Source organism: Hemitrygon akajei, chromosome 9, assembly GCF_048418815.1.
Source record: "Hemitrygon akajei chromosome 9, sHemAka1.3, whole genome shotgun sequence".
Taxonomy (NCBI): domain Eukaryota; kingdom Metazoa; phylum Chordata; class Chondrichthyes; order Myliobatiformes; family Dasyatidae; genus Hemitrygon; species Hemitrygon akajei.
Genome location: NC_133132.1, coordinates 121,731,950 through 121,757,369, shown reverse-complemented (window position 1 = coordinate 121,757,369; position 25,420 = coordinate 121,731,950).

The window sequence follows — 25,420 nt, the reverse complement described above, 5'->3', positions numbered from 1 at the left end:
GCAGATGCTGGATTCTAGAGCAACAAATAATCTGCTGGAACAACTCAACAGGTGAAGCAATATCTGCAGGAGGGAAATAATCGCCAATGTTCTGGGTCCAAACCCTGCATCAGGACTGAGAACGAAGAATTGGAAGTATAAAGAGAAGGAAGTAGTGAGAAAAGAGTGTGAGATGAATGGTGGACTGAAACAGGGTGTAAACAGGCAGAATGTGCCACATAGTTGAGGGGAGTGGGGTGCATTTAGGTCCCACACTCTATGGAGAGGAGACAACAGAAGCAGAATCTACTTATCTGTGTGAATGAGAGAGAAGTTTAAACATTGATTTTAGCAAGTTGTGAATGAAGGTGAAAACAGGAGATCAATGAAGAGATTAAATGTTGAGGACTTGCCTAAATATAAACCAAGAAGTCACGATTTTTTGAGGTACAAGAGATTCTGCAGATTTTGAAAATCTCGAGCAACACACACGATGCTGAAAGAACTCAGCATGTTAGGCAGCCCCTGTGGGGGGAAGTAAACAGTCAATGTTTCAGGCTGAGACTCTTCACCAGGACACCAGTTTGATTTCCTTCATGGGTGCTGCTGAGATCCTTGATGGTTTTGTTTTGAGGTATTTTGTGAGGGATACTATCTTTTCCGGGAGACCCCTCATGGCAAATTCATGCCTATTATGCCAGATAATCTGCATTACCTCCTCACACACCTAATATTCCTCCAGTGGTTTATGTTTTCAATTGATGTCTCTTGGGTTCTTCATTGAAAACCAGGCCATTCAAGATAAAGAAGCACTTTCCATTAGCTGGAAGAATGCCATTCACATTGGTTACAAGTCCCTTTTAGCAACGGCTGAAATCACAGCTATGTGGCTGAGGGTTGGCAGCTTAATAATACCCAGCAGAGAATTAAAATAGCAATTACTGTTGTAATTGACACAGTATGTGTGTTTTTCAAACTCCACAATGGAATATTGCAGTCATTATGGAACTTGTGTAAGCAGTAGTCTTTGCTAGTTCCCAAATTCACCCCCAGTTCAGTGTACCAGAACAAGGACTGAGACTCAAAGAGGAGTAAACAAGATGAGCAATTGCAAGAGGAAAGGTCAGAGGTTCCTGTTCCATGGTGTAAATCCAAAAATGAAAAGGTGTCTCCTATCATTGCCTGAGGCACATGGAAATTCTGTTATGTTACGGAGTCTTGTGGAGAGCTCAGACTTCCCCTCAGCTCATATGGAGATGGGCACACTGGTTCAGTCATCTGTTAACCTTTCTTCCACTAAGAAAAGCCTTAAGTGTCAACACTTACTCCCATAATTGCCATCATTTCATTGGAAGGTAATCCCCTCTATGTATCAAGTAAGCTGTCTCTTTAAAGTAGAGACTGGTCATTTGCTTTGAAATGTCATAGTACAAGCCATATTTTAAATGTTTTCATTAAATTAAGATGCAATAATAAAGCTGTGATTGATTTACCAAAGTTATAAAATGTCTAAAACTCTGCCAGCAGGAAGCTAAAGTAATTCATTTGAAAAGAAAAGAATGTGGTTGACGATAGATCCTCTAATTCCTTAAATCACACTGCTGCAAGGTTATTCTGTGCCATTATTTAAAACTTTATTAGCAGATGGGATAAAAGTTTTGTCAATGCAGGAACTTGGCGATCACAGCAGATCTTAAATGGCAAAGTGAAGTATAATAATGAACTTTTCAATGTTATCACAAGACTTTTGCTAGAACAACAGAAGTCCTTCCAAAATCATAATTGCATTTCTGTCAAGAGCTTGCTCTTGTGATGAACACCCATCAACACAATGGCACAAATCTTCCAAATTTGCTGATGACACAAAGCTGGGTGGCAGTGTGAAATGTCAGGAGGATGTTATGAGAATGCAGGGTGACTTGGACGGGCTAGGTGAGTGGGCAAATGTATGGCAGATGCAGTTTAATGTGGATAAATGTGAGGTTATCCACTTTGGTGGCAAGAACAGGAAGGCAGATTACTATCTAAATGGAGTCAAGTTAGGAAAAGGGAAAGTACAATGAGATCTAGGTGTTCTTGTACATCAGTCAATGAAAGTAAGCATGCAGGTACAGCAGGCAGTGAAGAAAGCTAATGGCATGTTGGCCATTATAACAAGAGGAACTGAGTATAGGAGTAAAGAGGTCCTTCTGCAGCTGTACAGGGCCCTGATGAGACCCCACTTGGAGTATTGTGTGCAGTTTTGGTCTCCAAATTTGAGGAAGGACATTCTTGCTATTGAGGGAGTGCAGCGTAGGTTCACAAGGTTAATTCCTGGAATGGCGGGACTGTCATATGTTGAAAGATTGGAGCGACTGGGCTTGTATACACTGGAATTTAGAAGGATGAGAGGGGATCTGATTGAGACATATAAGATTATTAAGGGATTGGACATGCTGGAGGCAGGAAGCATGTTCCCGCTGATGGGTGAGTCCAGAAGTAGAGGCCACAGTTTAAGAATAAGGGGTAGGCCATTTAGAACAGAGATGCAAAAAAACTTTTTCACCCAGAGAGTGGTGGCTATGTGGAATGCTCTGCCCCAGAAGGCAGTGGAGACCAAGTCTCTGGATGCTTTCAAGAGAGAGTTAGATAGAGCTGTTATAGATAGTGGGGTCAAGGGATATGGGGAGAGGGCAGGAACGGGGTACTGATTGTGTATGATCAGCCATGATCACAGTGAATGACGGTGCTGGCTAGAAGGGCCGAATGGCCTACTCCTGCACCTACTGTCTATTGTCTAAAATTCTGGGGCCTCTATCATACAGTAAATACCATAATTTATTATGCCAACATGTCATATATGAGTGTCTCAGAAAAGAACAGAAACTAAGTACACGAGTATCCACAAGCTCCTGTGTTTTTCTTTCTAGTAGTTTTTGGAGTTGCAAAACATAACAGTGACAACAAGGACATTTTAAAATTAACCCAAGATGACTACTTACCTGTTGAAGTGGAGCATATTTATCTCATCAGAAGGGGAGAGAGAGACATTTGAGTTAAAAAAGAAAAGTGTAGCTTGTATTTGTTCAGAAGGGGAGAGAGACATTCATATTTTTAATAAAAAAATGACACGGACAAAATTCACAGGTAAACAGTGAGATGATGAATTTTAAAAATCAGAAATGGCTGGCTACGTTGGAAAGTAGATATGTTTGATTGCACAACAGATAGCTAGATATATACTGAACAAATTGAATAATATTTTGAAGCAAATGGGGTAGCCAATGAAAAGCGAGTGCCAGTGATACTGAGTTCAATAGTAGAAAAGCATACAGTTTGCTTAGAAGTTTAACTGCTCCAACCAAACCAGCTGAAAGGAGCTTTGATGATATCATGAATGTAACGCAGGGATATTCAGAACTGAAACCATTGTTGATTGCAGAACTTCATAAGCAGAATCAAAAGGAAGGAGTCCATTTTAGTGTATGTGGCTGATTTAAAGGAATTGTCTGAGCATTGCCAGTTCAGTGATGGGTTTAATGATGCACAGAGCGATTGTTTAGCTTGTGGAATCTTACAAGAAAGCATTCAAAAACAACTCCTCCTGAAGCAAAACTCATTTAAAAGAGCGGTTAAAATTGCTGTATCAATGAAAATGTGTGCCAGAGACCCAATTTAGTTACAGTCAGGAATGAAAGGAGGAGTGTAGTGCATACATTTAATATTTCAAATATGTAACTACTGTGTTTAGACATCCACAGCATAGTCCTGGTAGCCAAAAAGGATGGGTCTGTCAGGACCTGTGTTGATTTCCCAGTCTCTATCAACCCAGTACTGAAAGTAGATCTGCCCTATCCTGGGCAAACATTTCTGGAGAGAAACTCTTCAGCAAAGTGAACTTGGCAAAGGTCTACCTACAAATGGAGATGGAAGACTAGTCTGACTACAAATGATGTGGCAGAAAGGTTTGCGCAGAGTCTAAAGAACACACTGCAAGCAATGCCAGCAGAACTGTGCTAACACTGAGTCAGAAGCTCGCCAGTTTTATTCCTGCATATCGCAATGCAGTACATCTACTCACCAGCAATGCTGTTCCTTTGTTTTCCACCGCCTCAGAACCCAGATTGTTTCACAACCGCAAGTCTCATCTGCCAAGCAGAGGACTCTGTTTCCTTCCACCTGCCCCTTTCTCCCCCCCCCCCCCCAGGTCAGGAACAAGAGTAATAAACCCTCTTGTACCCCACAAGAGTAATAAACCCTCCACAGCAATTAAATATTTAGCCCTGAATGAGACAATTTAAAATTTACTATGCTGTGGATGCCTATACACAGAGGTTGCATATTTGAGTTGAGATACTTTTTATATTGAGTTGGAGTTTATAGCTAAGTCAGGAGGTGTGTAGTGCATATATTTAATATTTCAGTAATATTTGAGTAATATTGTAAATATATTTGATTAAGTATTTATTACTACATAATTCATTATGGCTACATGTAAGAAGCACACAAATGGCACACATCATTATGCCACCACATCATATGTGAGCCCCCACCCCCACAAAAGAACAGAAACTAAGTACATGGATATCCCTGGGCTCCTGTGATTCTATTTTGATTAAGATTGCAAAGGGAGCCGGAAAAGGCATGTAATAAGGGTAATGTCACAATTGTAATGGGGGACTTCAATATGCAATGGGATTGGGAAAATCAGGTTGTTGTCAGATAACAAGAGAGAGAATTTGTTGGATGTCTATGAGATGGCTTCTTAGAGCAGCTTGTGCTTGAGCTGACTCGGAGAAAAGCTATCATAGATTGGATGTTGTGCAGTAACCCAAATCTTATTAGGGAGCTTCATGTAAAGGAGCCCTTAGGAGGCTGTGATCATATTATGATTGAATTCATACTGTGACTTGAGAGGGAGAAGCACAAGTCAGATGTATCAGTATCGCAATGGAATAAAGAGAATTACAGAGGCATGAGAGAGGAGCTTGCCCAAGTGGATTGGAGGAGGATACTGGTGGGATGATGGCAAAGCAGAGATGGCCAAAGTTTCTGGGAAGAGTTCACTAGGCACAGGATAGATACTTCACACAGAAGAAGTTGTTCACAAATGGCAGAGCTAGGCAACTATGGCTGATAAAGGAAGTTGAGGACTGCATAAAAGCCAAAGAAAGGGCATATAAGGTAGCAAAATTGAGTGAGAAGTTGGATGATTGTGAAGCTTTTAAAACCCGACAAAAGGTAACTAAAAAAGTGATAAGGGGAAAAGGTGAAATATCAGGGTGAACTAGCCAATAATGTAAAGCAGAATGCTAAAAGTTATTTTTTTCAGTTATATAAAGAGTAAAAGGGAGCTGAGAGTCGATATTGGACCACTGGGAAGCGATGCTGGTGAGGTAGTAATGGGGGACAAAGAAATGGCAAATGAACTTAATGGATACTTTGCATCAGTCTTCACTGTGGAAGACTCCAGCAGTATGCCAGAGGTCCGTGAGTGCCAGGGATCAGGAGTGAGTGCCATTGCTATTACAAAGCAACAAGTGCTGGGCAGGCTCAAAGCTCTTAAGGTGGATAAGTCACCTGGACTTGACTGATAGTTCTGTTAGAGTTCTTTGAGGAAGTAACAAGCAGGGAGGTCAAAGGAGAGGCAGTGGATGTCACTTACTTGGGTTTCCAGAAGGCATTTGATAAAGTGTCACACATGAGGCTGCTTAACAAGATAAAATACTATGGCTTTACAGGAAAGATATTGGCATGGATAGAGGAATGGCTGACAGGCAGGAGTGGGAAGAAAGGGGTCCTTTCTGGTTGGCTGCCAGTGACTAGTGATGTTCCTCAGAGCTGGTATTGGGACCACTAATTTTCACATTGTTTGTCAGTGATTTGGATAATGGAGTTGATAGCTTTGTGGCAAAGTTTGCAGATGATACAAAGATAGGTGGAGGGGTAGCTAATGCTCAGGAAGCATTGCGATTGCAGCAGGACTTAGACAAATTGGAAGAATGGGCAAAAAAGTGGCAGATGGAATACAGTATGGGAAACATATGATAATGTATTTTGGTAAAAGAACTATACTGTGGACTATTATCTAAATGGGGAAAAGGTTCAAACATTAAAGGGACTTGGGAGTCCTTGTGCAAGACTCCCAGAAGATTAATTTACAGGTTGAGTGTGTGGTAAAGAAGGCAAATGCAATGTTGGCATTTATTTCAAGGGGAATAGAATAAAAAAAGCAATGAGATAATGCAGAGGCTTTATAGGACACTAGTCAGGCTGCACTTGGAGTATTGTCAACAGTTTTGAGCCCCACATCTAAGAAAGGATGTGTTCTCATTGGAGAGAGTCCAGAGGAGGTTCACAAGGATGATTCCGGGAATGAAGGAGTTAACATGTGAGCAGCGTTTGGCATCTTTGGGCCTGTCCTCATTGGAATTCAGAAGAATGCAGGGGGATCTCATTAAAACCTACCAGATGTTTAAAGGACTAGATGGAGTAGATGTAGAGAGGATATTTCCTGTGGTGGAAGGTATCAGAGGACGTTTCCTATGGTTGGGGGGGGGGGGGGGGCGGGTATCCAGAACTAGAAGGTACAGCCTCAAATTTGAGGGGTGACCATTTGAAACAGAGGTAAGGAGAAATATTTTTAACCAGAGATTAGTAAATCTGTGGAATGCTCTACCACAGACTACAATGGGGGCCAAGTCCGTGGGTATTTTTAAGGTGAAAGTTGATAGTTTCCTGATCGATCAGGGCATCAAAGGATATGACGAGAAGGCAGGTGTATGGAGTTGAGTGGGATCTGCGATCAGCCATGATGGAAGACACGGTGGGCTGAATGGTCTATTTCCACTCCTATGTCTTATGGTCTTATTAGGTTTTGGAGTTACAAAACGTAAGTTCCCTTTCCTGAAAATTTTTATTCTGTTTTTTTCTAATTTCCTCAGTCAATCTATGTTATTACTATTGGTGAAATACCATTCTGTCAGTACATAAGCCCTTGAGATACAATGAGACCTTCAATTCTTGCATTTTGAATTTCTCGTTTTAGTGTTTTTTGACTCAGCAGTAGTTCTATGGTAATGAGAATAAAATATTTGATTCTCTGGGTTTTTACTATCCTGTTAATTTCATTAAAGAAAAATGAAAATAATGCAGATCTTTGTAACAACTTCTACATGTACTCGGATAATGCACTATCTACCTTATGTCTTTGTTGTCACAGCAATGTTTTGATTCAGACAGGCTGAAGAAATCTGTTGCGATAATGTACAGTGTGGTGTCCAAAATAGATATTGTAGAGTGTAGATCTCATGTTTGAAAAGGGTAGCTGGAAATATAACAGTGAAAATAAAAAACAAACTGAAGGTAGAAATGTAAAATAAAAATAAAAATTCTGCAAATACTCAGCAGTTCAGACCTTCATTTTGTGACACCTGTGTAGCACCATTCTTGTCGTGTGTGACTGGTCGTTGCACTCTTTCGAGGAAATCATATTACACTAGGTGCCGGTAGGCCATCAGGAGGATCTAGGTATCAGAAGGAGACAGTGAATAGAAACCACACACTTCTGGAAATAAGGTTTCTTTTATAAGAAAAAACAACAATATGTACAAAATATTTACATAAGCAAGAACAATTCAAAATATAAACATTAAGTTTAGATTCCAAATCTTAGACATCAACAAAAGCCAAATTCCTGTTTATTTAGAATCAGTGATATTCATTAGTGTAACCTTTGTTACTCTGATTTCTCCAACTAATTAAATCTAGTGTTATTCCCTATTTAAAAGTTTACAGACTAAGCTTTCATTTTTACGTATCGCTAGTTAGTTGGAAAACCAAATATAATTCCTAATCTCAAGTATTATAGTTAACTTAAGTTTCAGTTCCAGGCAGTATATCTACAAGTTTAAGTTCAAATTCAAAAATTATATATACACAGTTTAACACCTTTTGTGACAGTTCTTCAACATCAGAACTCTTAAAGCAATCTCATTCAGTAACTTATCAAAGTCTTTGCAAAAATAATTAGTTCTTGCAGAAAGTCAAATTCAGGTTCTTTGAATGAAAATAAACTTGTACTTCCAACCATAATTACAGTACATCCTCTGCATCATTACCCATTTTGTTCCCACACTGGTTCTGCATTTTGGGTGGCTCGCCATCTTGTTTCTTGGTTCGTTGGAATGAAATAGTTTATCATCCACAGAAAGTCAATTCACAAACTTGTACAAAAACTTGGCCGAATCCCTTGATATGATTTTGCAGAGCTAACTGACTACACAGTAGAGAGTTTGGACTGATATTGTCTCGTTAAAGCTACTGCATGTTATAGCTGTAGCTTCAATATATCTTTTATTGCTATTGTTGCTCCACCAGCAGTTTCACCCTGAGGGTTTTCAAGTTAAGCGGGTAAAGATACCCACTACTAATTCCACTCTTAACAGTTCATGTCTTCATCTTCTAGTCATTGCTGCATTTCTCTCCTTGTCTGTCCTGTGTCCAGCCCACCCTGCCCTCGCATAGAGTATTTTTTCAATTTTTTAAAAATCAGTAAACCTCATTTTCATCCCTCTGCAGGTAGAACTTTTTAACATTACAACTTTGGGTTTAATTAACCTGGGTTATAATTGGGTCTTTGACATGCGATATTAATTTTGTTTCCTTCCCACAGATGGGCCCGATGTGGTGAGTACTTACAGTGTTTTCTGTTTTTATTTTAGAAAGTAGAATAGTCAAGTTTATAAAAAGTCTATAAATATTTTCAGGCCTGGCTTCCTCCCTAACCAAACACTCATTGCAACCTTAAATGTCAATCACTACTACTACCTTAAAAACAAAATCTAGAATTTTAGAATAAAAAATCCTTTTGGAATTTGGGATGACCATGCAAGCTACAGATACTGAGAAGCTCCTGAACAGTACAAGCTCTCTGTGGTGTTGTGCACGTATTGGCAGCTAATAATGTCAGTGTTGCACCAAGGCACTTAACAAGTAGCAACAATGAATGCTGACAACATGCAAGTATTCCAAACAGCACTAAGCAATGTCAGTATTATTTGGGTGGTTTTTAAAGCTCTGCTGCTGTTCCTCTGAGAAGGATATAATGAAGTTGTCTCTGGTGATAGCGTGAGGAGTCAGTGAATGTAGAAAAGCGATGATATAAGATGAGCCGGATTTTGTATGAAGACTTGTTGAGAGTCATTTGAATTGGAGATTGCACAAGATGGATCTCAGATGAGGAAAGCATTGAGAGAAGCTCCAGGTGATAGATGGAGACATTAAAAAGTATTTCAACAGCAGCAAGAGAGTTTAGGATGGAGATGGGTGATATAATTTACAGTTGAAATTATATGGCATTTTGATGTACTGGTTGCAGGGTCATGATTAACTCTGACAATTTTTTTTTGTTTCTTCCATAGAAGTAATGGTACTGGTTCAACAGATTACAGGCAGCATAGCTATTCCATTAATCACAGTACCATCATTGTGCTGTGAAGTGAAAAGTGATGAAACCTGCAGAGCAGGGAAACTTCTTTCGAAGGCTCAAATAAATTTTGTTTTAGGTTCTTCATATTTTTTTTCAGAGATACAGTGTGGAACAGGCCTTTCCAGCCCAATGAGTTGAACTGCCCAGCAAACCACTGACGTAATCACAGGACAATTTACAGTGAACAATTAACCTACTAACTGGTATGTTTTTGGAATGTGGGAGGAAACCAGAGCACACGGAAGAAACCCACATTTTCACTGGAAGGATGTACAGTCTCCTTGCAGATGGTGTTGTTTAGATGAAGACCAACAGCGTGAGCTGTAATAGCATCATGCTAACTACTTCACTACCATAATGCCCCTGTCTTAATGAACTTTGACTCAATTATTTAACGTGCAATCCACTTTTCTTTTTGTTAAATTTTTGGATAAGCCATTTTTATATCTATGACAATCACAACCAAAAAGAAATAGATTGGCTTTGGAAGCTTGTGTCATTAATCTCTGGTGTACAGGTGAATTGCATTGTTGTAAGGCTATCAACAAAATTAAGGTCAGCACAATCAGCTACTTAGTTTCCCCTCTTTCAGGGTCTCTCTCGGAATCACTGACGCTGCTCATCCTTGGATACCGTGAATTTTTGTCATGCTTTGACATCATGCCCAAGTGACATATCTTTATGCTTCAGCCTGGAGAGTGTGCCTCAGTTTTTCCCTTCTTGCCCTGAACATCCTGAAGAAAGCTTTATCAGAGTATGGATCAAACCTTGCAGCTGACGACCTAGCATTCAGGAGTTGCAATATGGTCACCGCAGGGGTGCTGCTCTCGAAACTGAATGGTATTGTTGTTGAATTCTTGGCAGCAGGTCAATGTTAAGAGACATAAACTATCAAAGCTAACTGTTGCTTGTTATTTCTTTTAGGGCTCCCTGGGGGCCAAGAGGATTCGGGGTGGCCACCCCAAGTTCTAGGCCTCACAAGCCAGTCATCACCCCCTCTCCTGCCAACTGCAATCACATCTTGGACCTTCATCTTCATAGCAACCCAGTTCACTTGCTGAATAATGTAGGCTAACCCCAGTAATTCATGCCTGTTGTTTCTTGCTTAATACTTCTACTTGCTGAAATTGATTGGCTATCTTGCAGGAGTTAACACAACAATGTTCCAAGTTTGACTTATGACGTTGAGAAGATCTTCGTGTCCCAAATGTTGCTGAGCCCGTTCCTCACCACCAGGCTTCTCAACTTACTCCTCACCTCTCCATTTATTCTGAGGCTCTCTCGTACTCCCCACTCCTCACAAATATCAGAGCCACAAGGCTTCCCAACCTTACTGCCTTCCCATTAATATTGAGCTTAATTGACTATTAATATTGTCCTTCATGAACCTCTACAAACAGGCCAATGCACACTTAAGGAATGACACTTCATCTTTTGCAGTCTGTTTCTCTGAAAACAAATTGGCCATTTCTGTCTGCAATAGCCTGCTGGACATTTATCCCACAGCCGCACCATTTACAACATTTTATGCAGAAAAAGAAGTTTTGTGTGCAGCTGACTGCCTTCCTCAATCCACCTGAAGCTACCTTATCAGAGAGATTTCTTTTATCTGATTCTAACTTGTGTTTTTGTCTTTCACAAACAGTCTGGGACCTGAAATGTTAACTGTTTCCACTGATGCTGCCTGATCTGTTCATTATTTCCAGAATTTTTTTTCTGTTTCCAGTCTACAATATCTGCATTTATGTTTCCCTTGTTAGCATTTACATTTTCACAAATCTTGGGGCATCTGGGCTCACTCACTCCCTAGCTCTCTGTAAATATCAGGACTTCAGTGTTGGCAATTTCACCGTGCATGAAAGCCAGTCTTCTGCCTTATGCACATGCCATACCAGAAAAAGCCACTAGATAGCAATCATTAACAGCAATCTGAGCTGATGTTGTTCCTCCATGGCCTGCACATTCTGGTGCATGTACTAAATAAAGTGCTTTTTCTAAGAAAATTAATAAGTTCTCTGAATCCACAGCCAGACATTACTGGCAAGTGTTTGCAGGATAATACAACAATGCCTTAACAATCGTGGAGAAATTCAGTGGTACCTATCGAGGAAATCAAACTGGTGTCATGATGAAGAGTCTCGGTTCGAGCCATTGATTGTTTATTTGTTTGAAATAATTTAACTCAGCACAAGTGCATGAATTAAATCTGCAACTTTGCAATTGGCAGCCTTGCATTTTAAAACCAAAATACAGCAAACCTCAGAACTTCCAGAATCATATGATAGATCATTTTAACTGCTCATTGTTCTTCAACAAGCATCGGACACTAAGTAAGTCTCATGTCATTGCTTGCCATTGTTTTCTAATGTAGTTCTGGTGGGATGGGCTGAGATGGCAGATGGTGACAGATTTGCATTTACAGAATGGTCACTGGCAGCAAACAGAATCATCACGCGTTTTCATGCTGGGTCACTTTGACATGACTGATTTTAAATTGAGCCAGGCCAGGGGACAGACAGTAGGCTTCCCAGCAGATGGAGGCAGGTTGGCAGCTGTGAACCTAGCGGCCTCCCAACATATGGAACAACCTTTTCGATGTGTTCAGATTGCAATTTGGTTTTAAGTGGCTGTGATTGAGGTTGCTTTGTGAGGTTGAGGTGATGCATTTCTGCTTATCTTCCTCCATAAAGAGCCAATCTGTAGTTGTTGAAACCTCATGCTTCCTGCTAGTGGTCTGCTGCAGAGCAAAGAAGGAATGAGTAGTTCATGAGGTCAGCACACCCTTCTTTGTACTGGGACAAGCTCACCCCCCATAGGAGACCATTCTGAATCTGGTAACTAACTACTTTATCATCTGTTGACTGGTGCCTTCTTTCGCTTGACAGGCACCTGAGGGGTATTGCACATCAGTAAACCACACCAGTGACCTGCTCTTGTTTGGAGCTGGTGGTCGGGCCGGAGAGGGTTTGGAGGAACTGACCTGGGTGCAGACTGTGCTGCTGCCTGCAACTCAGAGGCATCAGAGTTGCTGTGCGAAAGCAGCGTGCAGAATAACTGTGAGTGACTGCCTTGGATGTTTCTCTTGTGAATGTAAGATCCTGTTGGACTTTGATAATATAAGATGCCTGTTTCCTCATTTGGTGAAACAGGTGATGAGTTAGCTGTGTGGCCTCGGTTGTATTGTGTGCTAGGCCTTAAGCCATGGGCTTGCCTGCTGCTGTAGTGCAGGTGAGGAGATGCCGGAGGCGGTGCAGTGTGGCATCCATGCTGGGTTGGGGGCTGGCCTCTCCTGTTGGTGCTGCCCTCCAGTGTTCAACTGGTAGAATGACAGACCCATCAATTTGCATGTTGCTCAGGGTCTTGCACTATACCTGTGTTTTCTTGCATAACGATGTGTTTTTATTTTCTCTTTCGCTCTTTTGAATGCATGTTATGCAATTTGGCCCAGAGGAACACTGTGTCGTTTGACTGTATACATGTATAGTTTGAATGATAATCAAATTTGATTTCAGATTGAGGCTGAAGATTTAAAGTACCTGCACCTGAGACTAGGGTTGACAAGTGAGGCATAATTTTCCCCCTACCAAAAAAATCTCCCATTTACACCCAGCACTCTAGAGCTAATTTCAGCATTTCAAGATCTGAAAAAATTGCTCTTATTTAGCGGTATTTCCCTTCAACAGAATAGTCAACATATCAATTGTTTTTACTTAATAGATTTGGCAAACAATTAAGTGAACACACTGTTCCATCATTTTGATAAACCATCTCTATGTCTGTCCAGTTGCTGTGTCTTTGATCAATATGTGTACTTAGGGTAATGTTCAAAATATTCAGCTTTTCTTTTAAGTTGGAGCTTTCTGAAACATTCTGCAATGTCCCCTTTATCCAGTTGTTGCCTGATTTAAAAACCTAATGCTCATCTCATTTCACCAGTCTCACTTTACAAGCATTCAAGGTCATAAGTCCATCTTAATTTGACACAGGTGAAGAACGGATTCTGCTACAATACTTCATGCTACATGTGATAAATCTGCTGCTAACTATTTAATAATTTCCAAATTCGTGTAGTGGCTGACAGACTGATTACTCACTTTTCGCATTGCACTATCCACTACATTTCCCTGTCAAGATCTCCACTTTGTTATGTGGCATTTTAACTCCCTGTCTCACTTCAAGTCACCTTTCTTCTACCCTTGGCCATATATGCAGTTAGTGGCTCAGCGTTAGCTTGGGGGATCATAACCAGTTAGGTATATTCAATCTTTTGGCCTCAATGTAAGTACTTCTATATATTTTTTTCTCAGACAGCAGGTGCTGTTAATGTTTCTTAAATTGCCATATATATAGTACCTCCAGGCCTGTTGTTGATTGGGAGGTTGTGGGAAAGGTGACTGCCTTGTTTGTTCTAATGACATGAAAAGAACAATTGTGCACAAAAACAGAGAAAAGATTTGGCAGCTAAATGATGCTCTGAGTCAGAACTATCATTCAGTGACTGTTTCTGAACATCAGAAAACAATTGAACATTTCAAAACATTGAAATAATCTTTAAAGTTTCAAGCAGATAGCAATACACGAAACACTAAAGCAGTTTAAAGACTGGAAGTATTTACTTCAGTCCTTTCCGACTGTTCTCCTGCATTCAGATCAAGAGGGAGGTAACTCCTTCTCTGAATGCTCATGACATCTTTGGATAAACTCTCAATATTTGAATGGGGGATGCACTCGGCTTCCTGCACCCTTTGTCGAACTCCTATTGGAAGTTCGGTTTTGGCGTGCAGCCTGCTAACAGAATTGCATAGCACAGTACAAGCTCCTCATCCCACAATGTTGTGCCGAGCTTTTAAACTACCTCAAGATCAATCTAAGCCTTCTCTCCCACATGGCCTTCCATGTTTCTTTCATCCATGTACCTATCAGAGTTTCTTAAATGTCCCCAATGTATCTGCATCTAATACTGTCCCTGGCAGAACATCTCATGAACATGCCATTCTCTCCTAAGCCCCATCTTAAACCCTTAGCTGCCTACCTTAACTCTCAAGAGCCCTGTCTGATCTAACCTATGATGAATTGCTGCCATCCGCTATTGGTTTGCATATTTCGATGAGCTGCCCCTTCCCAGAGTAATGTAGGCAAATGGACAGGAAAATCTGCAGATGCTGGAAATCCAAGCGACATGCCCAAAATACCAGAGGAACTCAGCAGGCTAGGCAGCATCTATGCGAAAGAGTAAACAGTCGACATTTCGGGCTGAGACCCTTCAGTGGTGGGGGGGGGGGGGGAAGGATGAGCAGTTGGAGCAAGAAGGAGGGAGGAAAGGAGGAAGGAGTGATAGGTGAAACCAGGAAGTGGGGGAAGGGATGAAGTAGAGAGCTGGGAATTTTACTGGTGTAAGAGATAAAGGGCTAGAAAAGGGGGGATCTGATCGGAATGTGTAGAAGACCATGGAAGAAAGGGAAGGGGAGGAGTCCAGAGGGAGGTGATGGACAGGTGGGGGGTGAGGTGGAGCAGGGAATGGGGGAATGGTAAAAGAGGGGGCGAGCATTCCTGGAAGTTTGAGAAATTGATGTTAATGCCATCAGATTGGAGGCTACCCAGACAGAATATGTGTTGTTTGACCAACCTGAGTGTGGCCTCCTCTTCATAACAATAGACGAGGCCACGGACTGACATGTCGGAATGGAATAAGAAGTAGAATTAAAATGGGTGGCCACTGGGAGATCCTGCTTCTTCTGGCAGACAAACTGTAGGTGCTTGGTAAAGCGGTCTCCCAATCTACATCAGGTTGAACCAGTATACAGGAGGCCACACCAGGAGCACAGGAAACAGTATATAACCCCAACGGACTCATGGGTGAAGTGTCATCTCACCTGGTAGAACTGCTTGGGGCCCTGATTGGTTGTGAGTGAGTAGGCGTAGAGGCAGGTGTAGCACTTGTTCCGCTTGCAAGGATAAGTGCCAGGTGGGAGATCGGTGGGAAGGGATGAATGGATAAGGGAGTCATGTAGAGGGTGATCCCTGCAGGAAGCAGAAAGTGGGGAAGGGGGATGGGGAAGGGAAAGACGTGCTTGGTGGTGGGATCCCATTGGAAATGGGGGAAGGTAGAGACTTGTGTGCTGGACGTGGAGGCTCATGGGATGGTAGGTGAGGACAAGAGGAACACTCGTTCCTGATGTGGTGGTGGGAGGATGCAGTGAGGACAGACGTGCGTGAAATGGAAGAGATGTGGGTGAAGGCAGCATTGATGGTGGAGGAAGGAAAGCCCCTTTCTTTGAAGAAGGAGGACATTTCATTAGTTCTTTAATGAAAAGACTTGTCCTGAGAGCAGATGCAGCAGAGACAGAGGAACTGGGAGAAGGGGATGGCATTTTTACAAGTGGCTGGGTGGGAAGAGATATAGTCCAGGTAGTTGTGACAATCAATAGGTTTACAAAAGATATCAGTAGATAAATGTCTCCAGAGATGGAGACAGATCAAGAAAGGGGAGGGAGGTGTCAGAAATGGACCAGGTAGTAAGGGCACTGTGGATGTGGGAGGCAATGATGATGAAGTCGACAAGCTCAGCATGGGTGCAGGAAACAGCACCAATGCATTCATCGATGTAGTGTAGGAAAAGTTGGGGAGTGGGACCGGTGTAGGCTTTGAACATTGACTGGTCCACGTGGCTGACAAAAGGCAGACGTAGCTGGGATCCACCTTTGGTTTGAAGGAATTGGGAGGAGCTGAAGGGGAAATTGTTGAGAGTGAGGACCAGTTCTGGCAGATGGAGGAGAGTGGTGGTGGAGGGGAACAGGTTGGGTCTGTCATCTAGAAAGAAGCAGAGAGCTTTAAGGTCCTCCTGATGGTGGATGGAGGTGTATAGGGACTGAGGTCCATGATAAAAAATAGGCAAATACTGACAGTAGCCCCTCAATGTCCAGACCACTCTATTACTGCTGCCTTTACCATTTCATTTTCATCCATTCTGTCATTCAATCTCTACTGTCATTGAGCATCACAGATATCCTTGAATGCTTGGATTTAAAATAAAGATAAGATTTCTATGAATACTCGGATAATTGGGCAGCAATTATGGAGACAGAAGTAGATATAGTGTTTAAGTTTGATATCCTTTCATCAGAGATTTCTTTTTATCCTTGTGTTTCTCCCTTGACTCTGATAAAAATGGTCAATGACCTAAAGCATGAACTCTGTTTCCTTCAGAATGGGTGCCTCCTGATTTGCTTTATTTCCAACACTTGTGTTGTAGACACAAGTACACAGAGCCATGAGGGATGTGTATGCATGCTCCTCTGAGCCTTTCAAATTTGCACGGGTGGACTTGCCAGGTGATTGCCTACATTGGGGAATATGATTCCTATTTCTTTTACATGAATAGCACACACATTCGTCAACCTTTCATCCTCTAACATAAAATGATTTGTTCTGAAAATGTGCATCTCCCTTTTTTTAACCTTAATCTACATGCATTGGCATTTTACCACCTTCAAGATTCACAAGGAGTTCATCTGTTATACATTGCACTATATTACTGGTACAAACCTGCTTTGGTGACATTGAGATATCTGAGTGACCACCTTTTGATAATCACAAATATCACCCAAAATCCACTCTGAAACCCACAGTGAATGAACTTTCATATATAACCATATAACAATCACAGCACGGAAACAGGCCATTCCGGCCCTCCTAGTCCGTGCCGAACTCTTAATCTCACCTAGTCCCACCTACCCGCACTCAGCCCATAACCCTCCACTCCTTTCCTGTCCATATACCTATCCAATTTTACCTTAAATGACACAACTGAACTGGCCTCTACTACTTCTACAGGAAGCTCATTCCACACAGCTATCACTCTCTGAGTAAAGAAATACCCCCTCGTGTTTCCCTTAAACTTTTGCCCCCTAACTCTCAAATCATGTCCTCTCGTTTGAATCTCCCCTACTCTCAATGGAAACAGCATATTCACGTCAACTCTATCTATCCCTCTCAAAATTTTAAATACCTCGATCAAATCCCCCCTCAACCTTCTACGCTCCAATGAATAGAGACCTAACTTGTTCAACCTTTCTCTGTAACTTAAGTGCTGAAACCCAGGTAACATCCTCGTAAATCGTCTCTGCACTCTCTCTAATTTATTGATATCTTTCCTATAATTCGGTGACCAGAACTGTACACAATATTCCAAATTTGGCCTTACCAATGCCTTGTACAATTTTAACATTACATCCCAACTTCTGTACTCAATGCTCTGATTTATAAAGGCCAGCATTCCAAAAGCCTTCTTCACCACCCTATCTACATGAGACTCCACCTTCAGGGAACTATGCACTGTTATTCCTAGATCTCTCTGTTCCACTGCATTCCTCAATGCCCTACCATTTACCCTGTATGTTCTATTTGGATTATTCCTGCCAAAATGTAGAACCTCACACTTCTCAGCATTAAACTCCATCTGCCAACGTTCAGCCCATTCTTCTAACCGGCATAAATCTCCCTGCAAGCTTTGAAAACCCACCTCATTATCCACAACACCTCCTACCTTAGTATCATCAGCATACTTACTAATCCAATTTACCACCCCATCATCCAGATCATTTATGTATATTACAAACAACATTGGGCTCAAAACAGATCCCTGAGGCACCCCGCTAGTCACCGGCCTCCATCTCGATAAACAATTATCCACCACTACTGTATTTTCTGTATTTAATAGCCCAACTACTCATGCAGTCATATCAGTGATATCCACTTATTACTGGGTGAGTTGGTACATATATAATACACATTTTTGCACAGTACTACTGCCACAAACAAGCAACGAATTTCATGACATGTGTGAGTGATGGTAAATCTGATTCCAATATGGTGTCTACTGTGGACTGAGAGTGGGAAGGGAGCAGGGAGAGGGGAATCATGGTTGGGAAAGGGGAGAGGAAAGGGAGTGGGAAGCACCATTTGAGCATAAGTCTGAACTTTTGCAGGAGAGCCCGGCTGGATCAAGACATGACTGCAAGGATGAATTTGAACTTCATGTGTTCCCCTACTATAGCTGACACATTTCCATAAAGCTGTGAGAGCATTCGGTTCTGAGAACTTGAAAGGAAACTATCATTGTTTGACATTGCAGAACTTGCTACAAGAGAAAAGAGATGTGTTCCTTCATGATCATTGTCACCTCCTGTGTGTCATTTTGAGTGACGATGCACCAGCCATTTCTGAGGGCGTCCTCATGAATCACAGTCAGAGCATTCACCTGTTTAAGGTGGGCCAGTAAAGATTCTTGGACTCTACTTTAATGAGACCCCACAAGCAATCCCACATGCCTCATACCTGACTGCAGCTCGTGACTATGGGACATGCACCCTTCAGCACTAAGGCCATCATAAAGATCAGAAGTAGGAGTAGGGATCTCAGCCCTTCAAGCTTACTCAGCTATTCAACAAGTTCATGGCATTATATTCTATCTGTGATGACCATTCTCCTTCATACTAATCAAGAATTGGTCTAACTCTGCCTTAAAAATATTCAAAGAATCTTCTGCCACTGCCCTTTAAGGAGAGTTCCAAAGACTCATCTCCCTCCGAGAAATAAATTCACCTTGTCTTTGTTTTAAATGGGTGATCCCTTATTTCTAAACATGGACCCCTAATTTAACCTTTGGTGCTGATCTGACCTGGAGCTGTGAAGTGTCAGGAATAATGCCAGAGTGTGCAGACCCTTGCTCTTCTTTTCATCTTCCCCTTCAAATCTCTCCCATCTGAGATTTCCTTCATTGAGCATCTGCTTTGGCTCCTCCTGCTCTATTTTGTTTTTTCCTCTTCTGAGGAAAGGGACATTCCAGACTTGTATTAGTCACATGCCAAGACAAAACAAAGGATAGTGGAACTTTTAAGAAGCAGCATCCAAGTTGTCATGTTAACTCAATGCCATAAGTGTGTGTGTGTGTGTGTGTGTGGTGCTTAGGAACTCGGTATAGATGCTGTCATCTGAAAGAAACTTTGGAGTGTGTACCTGACAGCTGACATCCTTCTTGCTCTCCCAGCTATAAACAGCCTTGTAGCTCCTGGGTCATAATTTTCAATATTTGTAAGGAGACAGCTCTCTGAAGAATTCCTTCCAGTGTGTGATGTTTTCCTCCCTAAATGGGCAAGAAAATGTATATCAGTAGGTTTGCCATGTGTTTCCTTTTGAATGATAAGGGGATTGTGGTATGTGGATGTGAAGAGTGTCATGTGGGCGGGGTGGGGATAATGCAGGACAGGGAATCGTGTTGTAAGGAGTTAGATAGTCACATGTTTTATGTGTGCATGTGCGTGAGTGCAGAGCGTGTTTGTGCCTACCAAGACACAACTTTTAAGAACCAGTATCCATGTCTTCGTATTGATTTACTGCCATTGATGGCAGTGATGTCTTTACTTCTCAAAAAACAAAATCCTCAAGTGACTTTGCACATTTATCTTGATGTAGCTTGTCAGATTATCACACTTCCTGCAGCAGCATCACTGTCTCCAGCATACACCTCAATCCCCACCTCCCAAATTCTACTTTCATCATCCCACCCGAGTACAGAAGCTCATTCCTTGTCTCTATGGCATTAATTAATGCTTCTAAATTGCCCTTTCAACCATATTGTTCTAATTGTAATGATTCTATTATTATTTTTTGTAATTGTCTTTTCATAATTTTTCACAAGTGCATTATTTTTCTTAATTGTCTTTTTAAAATGTAATTTTTTTATGTTTGCAAGACCATGCTTACATGTTTGAGATAAATGCAAGTCTATGCTTCATCTTGTTATCATTCTAGAAAAGATGCAGCTTGATCAAGATGGAAAATCTAATTTATATCAGCTGTTCTTAGTTAATCGAGACATTCATTTCTCGTGATGGAACATTTCTTGTTAAGGGCATGAAGTATATGTAAAGTCTGAATGGGAAAGGTTTAATAAGATCACTATAATTACGGGTTCCAAATTGTTATGTTATCATTACATAAATCATCCCCTCAGCTTATGCTCTGGAAGCTTTTCAAGAGGTAATAGAGAACCTTGCTGAATCCACAGGAATGAGCAAATTTATGAGAGTGAAAATGAAGTGAACTCCTTTTATTTATTACAGTGATAAATAATGTCAGGAAGACTAAAGGTACTTATGAAGATTATAAAGAAATTCCATTTGTGCAATCTCAGGCACATTGGCAATGATTAGCACTATATTTTTAAAGTAACGAGTAGCTTTCCCTGAGAGAATGTATCAAATGATAAACGTATTACGTCTATTATTTCTGGACATAATAGAGTATGTTCAGGGAAGAGCTGGCACAGAAAATGTTTATTTAATATTTTACAGTTCCACTGATCTTTTATTTGTAAATAGTTTTAATTTTACACTGAACAGAAGTGTGACTGCAGTAGAAAATTAACTTTATATAGAACTGGAAGCCAACAGTGTAAGAATTGATCTAGTATGCAATAGTTAATTACCTTTGCAAGTTTATCTATTTATCTCCTGTCTTACACTCTTAATTCATTCAATTTTTTTTCAAATATGCAACATGCTAAGAATAGCAATTATTGTCTCCATTCTCTGATTTTTTTTGTGTAGTGATTTAAAAATATTTACTCAGCAGAAGAGTTTAGCGTTGTCTGAAAAATTACAGGATTTTGCTGGGAATCAGATTGCTTTTTCAGTGTTTTGCTTATTCTGTTTTTGCATCTAAAATTTTAGCAACTGAATGATCTGCTTTTCACTCTTCCCACACAAATATTCTGTTCACACTGTACATCCTCACTTCTGTCATTGGCAGTAGCTTGATCGTTTCATGCCAGCGTTGAATCTATTCAAGGACAAATTGTGGACATGAGATAAGACTCAGAACTTCTCAAGTTAACAGTAATCCAATAATGATTAGGTATCTGAAAATGTATTGCTCTGGAATTAGCTGAAAAAATTAATACTCTGTCAATGATACAACACATTATTACTTTGCAAATCATTCAGCACCTTATGGTGCGAAAAAGAATTCCTAAATTATGAATTGCTGTAAGTTGCCAGGCAATTTGCCATGCAAAACAGACATCTCTTCTTTAACTTCCTGTAATTTCATGAATTTGTTGCACTTGTCCTCATGTTGCCTGTTAAACAACCTGCAGAATTATAAATCCAGTGATTAATGGCATAACCATATGAATGCTAATTCTAGTGTAAACAAGAATAAGACATAACTAGGAAACTGAATGTGCTATATAGTATGACTTTAACCTAAATGCTGAAGTAATGGGACTCTCTAAAGTAAGTACAAACAATACTTCACACCAAGGTCATTGTTCATGGCATTAACTAAGTACCAAGAGGGCTTATCTCACAACAGGACTTAGACAGATTAGGAGAATGGGCAAGAAAGTGACAAATGTTGGAAAATGCATGGTCACGCACTCTGGCAGAAGAAGTAAATGTGCAGACTATTTTCTAAATGGGGAGAAAATTCAAAAATCTGTGATGTTGTGCAGAACACCCTAAAGGTTAACTTGTGGGTTAAGTCAGTAATGAGGAAGGCAAATGAAATGTTGCCATTTATTTCAAAAGGTCTAGAATATAAGAGCAGGGATGTGATGCTGAGGCTTTATAAGGCACAATACTCACCTCATCTAAGAAAAGATGTGCTGCCATTGGAGAGGGTTCAGAGGAGGTTCACAAAAATGATTCTGGGAATGAAAGGGTTACCATACGAGAAACGTTTGATAACTCTGCGTCTATAGTCACTGGAATTTAAAAGGATGAGGGGGATCCCATTGAAACCTTTCAAATGTTGAAAGGCCTAGATAGTAGAAACAGAAAGGATGTTTCCCTTGGTGGAGGAGTCTAGGACAAGAGAGCACAGCCTCAAGATAGAGGGGTGTCCATATAAAATGGAGATGTGGTGAAATTTATTTAGCCAGAGGGTGATGAATTTGTGGAACTTATTCCAAAGGCAGTTGTGGAGGCCAAGTCATTGGGTATATTTAAGGTGGAGATTGATAGGTTCTTGATTGGCCATGGCATCAACGTTACGGGGAGAAGTTCCGGGGAGTGGGGCTGAGGAGGAAAAACTGAGGATCAGCCATGATTGAATGGTGGAACAGACTCGATGGGCCAAATGACCTAATTCTGTTCCTACGTTTTATGATCTTATGGTTGAACCAATGTGGCAGCTCAAAATGGGACATCCATGAGGCTGATGTGCACCTTCAGCAAAAGCAGAAATGTATTCACCACTATCTGTAACCTCAAGGCTCTGCATTTTGCTTTTTTAATTTTATATTTTGTTTCATTTGGAGATGCAGCATAGAACAGACCCTTCTGGCCCAAAGATCCACACTGCCCAGGATCCTATCACAAACAAGTGAAAATCTGCAGATGCTGTATATCCAAGCAAAACACCCAAAATGCTGCAGGAACACAGCAGGCCAGGCAGCATCTGTGGAAAGAGTACAGTTTTGGGCCAAGGCCCTTCTGCAGGATTTGGTCCTGCCAAAACATCGACTGTACTCTTTTCCATAGATGCTGCCTGGCCTGCTGAGTAACTCCAGCATATTGAGTGTGAGTGTGAGTGTGTGACCAAGCATCCCATTTATTTAACCCTAACCTAATCAGAGGACAATTTACAACAACTAATTAACCCACAAACTAGTATGTGGTTTGTAGGTCTTTGGACTATGGGACGAAACTGGACCACCCGGAAGAAACCCATGTGTTCACGGGGAGGCCATACAGACTCCATACAGATGGTGTCAGAATTAAACACTGAATTCCAATGCCCCAAGCTGGAATAATGTTGTGCTAACCGCTACACTACCACGGTGCCCATGTTTGCTATTGCTGATCTCTATCATGTATTGACTTGAAAACAAAATTAAATTCTTGTGTTTTGTTTTGTTCCTACCTATTTCTTGTTCTCAAATTATTTCCCAAAGTTTTGGATTCTTGAATCTTTTAGGGAGCAAACACAAATCAACATTCCTTGGCCAACTACTGCTAAGTTCAAGTTGCATGGAAATCACTAAATTTAGAAGTTGACACTTTAAAGTGAATGTGATAAATAGTTGTTGTATAAACTGGACAGATGGCTAGGATACATTTCTACCAGTGGAATGCCAATGAAGCTTTGACCTTCAATGTATTTGTGTTTGGAACTTGCATGTGCTAATAGAGCTGGAAAGTGCAGAACTTGTGTTCTCCAGATATGATTGCCTCTTAGAATTTAGTATGAAAGTATCTTGCAACATTTTATTCAGCCACTCTCTCATAACAATCATAAACCCTATTCTGATGGAGCATCATTGACCCAAAACATTAATTCAGTTTCTATATCCACAGAAGCTGTTGGACAGCTGATATTGACTTCTTACCATGGGAAGAGGTACATCATTATTGTTGCTCTCCATCCTTCTTTACATGCGGACATCCATCATTAAGAACTTCCATCACCTCTTTGAGGAGGTACAGGAGCCTGAAGACAGACGCTCAGCATTCTAGGAACAGCTTCTTCCTTTCCACGTCGGATTTCTGAATGGCCAATGAACCCACAAACGCTACCTCAATATTTTTTTTGCTCTTTTTGCACTATGTATTAATTTAAATTTAAAAGTAATATATTTCTTATTGTAATTTAGTGTACTTATAATGTATTGTAATGTACTGCTTCCACAAAACAACAAGTTTCATAACATATGCCAGTGATATTGAACCTCATTCTGATTCTAATGAGTATCACTGGTTAATAATTAAGAGGAGGAATAGTAGCCAAATGCAGTAATCTGGAATTCTCGTGCAAGTGGCAAAAACTTCTAAAAATCTGATTTGGTTTTCTGTATTTTTCATCAATACTATTTGGCCTTAAAATCTAGAATTGCAGTGTAAAACTTTATTTAAAAGAATAAGGAGGTGACATATAGTTTGGCAATTTATTCAAAGGCTCGTGCTTAGAACATTAGTGTATGATGTACAGCAATGTTTTATTTAAGTACTTCTTCTGCAAATGGCATATTCATGTAATTGGCCACCCCGATTTCCTTTGGATGGCTGAGACTACTGTAGTTTCCCTCCAAAAGCACCATCTGGCCCATCAGGCCTGCTCCGCCATTCAATAAGATCGTGGAAATGGAAGGGCAGTAGCAGATCAGGTACATCACCAAGGCTTGCACTCAGTGCTGGATTACACCGTGGGATTCAGGACCCTTGCTGTGGAATGCAGCTGCCCCATTGCCATCACAGCCTCTCGGAGTGTTTGAACGACAAGCTCTCTACCTGGGAGATGCCCACCAATCTCAAAAGCTTTCATCACTCTGGTACTCTTGTGTAACAACATCTTATGTAAAGACCCTCCAGATCATCAGCCAGAACCCCAGTTCCATTCCCAGAACCATTTTAGGCTGCAGGATTCTCATCAGCAATGCCACCAGAAACCATGCAGTTAGGGAGAGCTTCCTTCTATCCCCAAGAGCATGAGTGATGGTGGAGGAAACAATCACACACTGTGGAGCAGCCAATCACACATGCTTCTACTGCCCACTGTGTTCAGGAAACAGTACCACCAGGTGGAGATGAGAGGTCTTCTATCTGGTAAGCAACCCCCAGCACCATAGCCTGATTCTCTCTTGCAGTTCTCCTCCACACCCCGATGGCTCCCTGTACACAGGAGGCTTTGGTGGATTCTGGTACAGCAGGCAACTTTCTAGTCTCTATGTGTGCAGCTTGGACTCGCTACTGATCCTGTCTCTCACATTTTCTGCGTCATGACCATTGACAGATGCCTCTTGGGGTCTGGGATAGTCACAGTACAAACATGACCTATGCATGTGAGCAATGGAGAAGACCACACCCATCTAGTTCCACCTTATTGACTCACCCACCATTCCTCTTGCATTACTCTTCACTCAGGACCCTCACTTTGCCTGATTGTCCAACTTGCTGCTGAGTTAGGGACCCA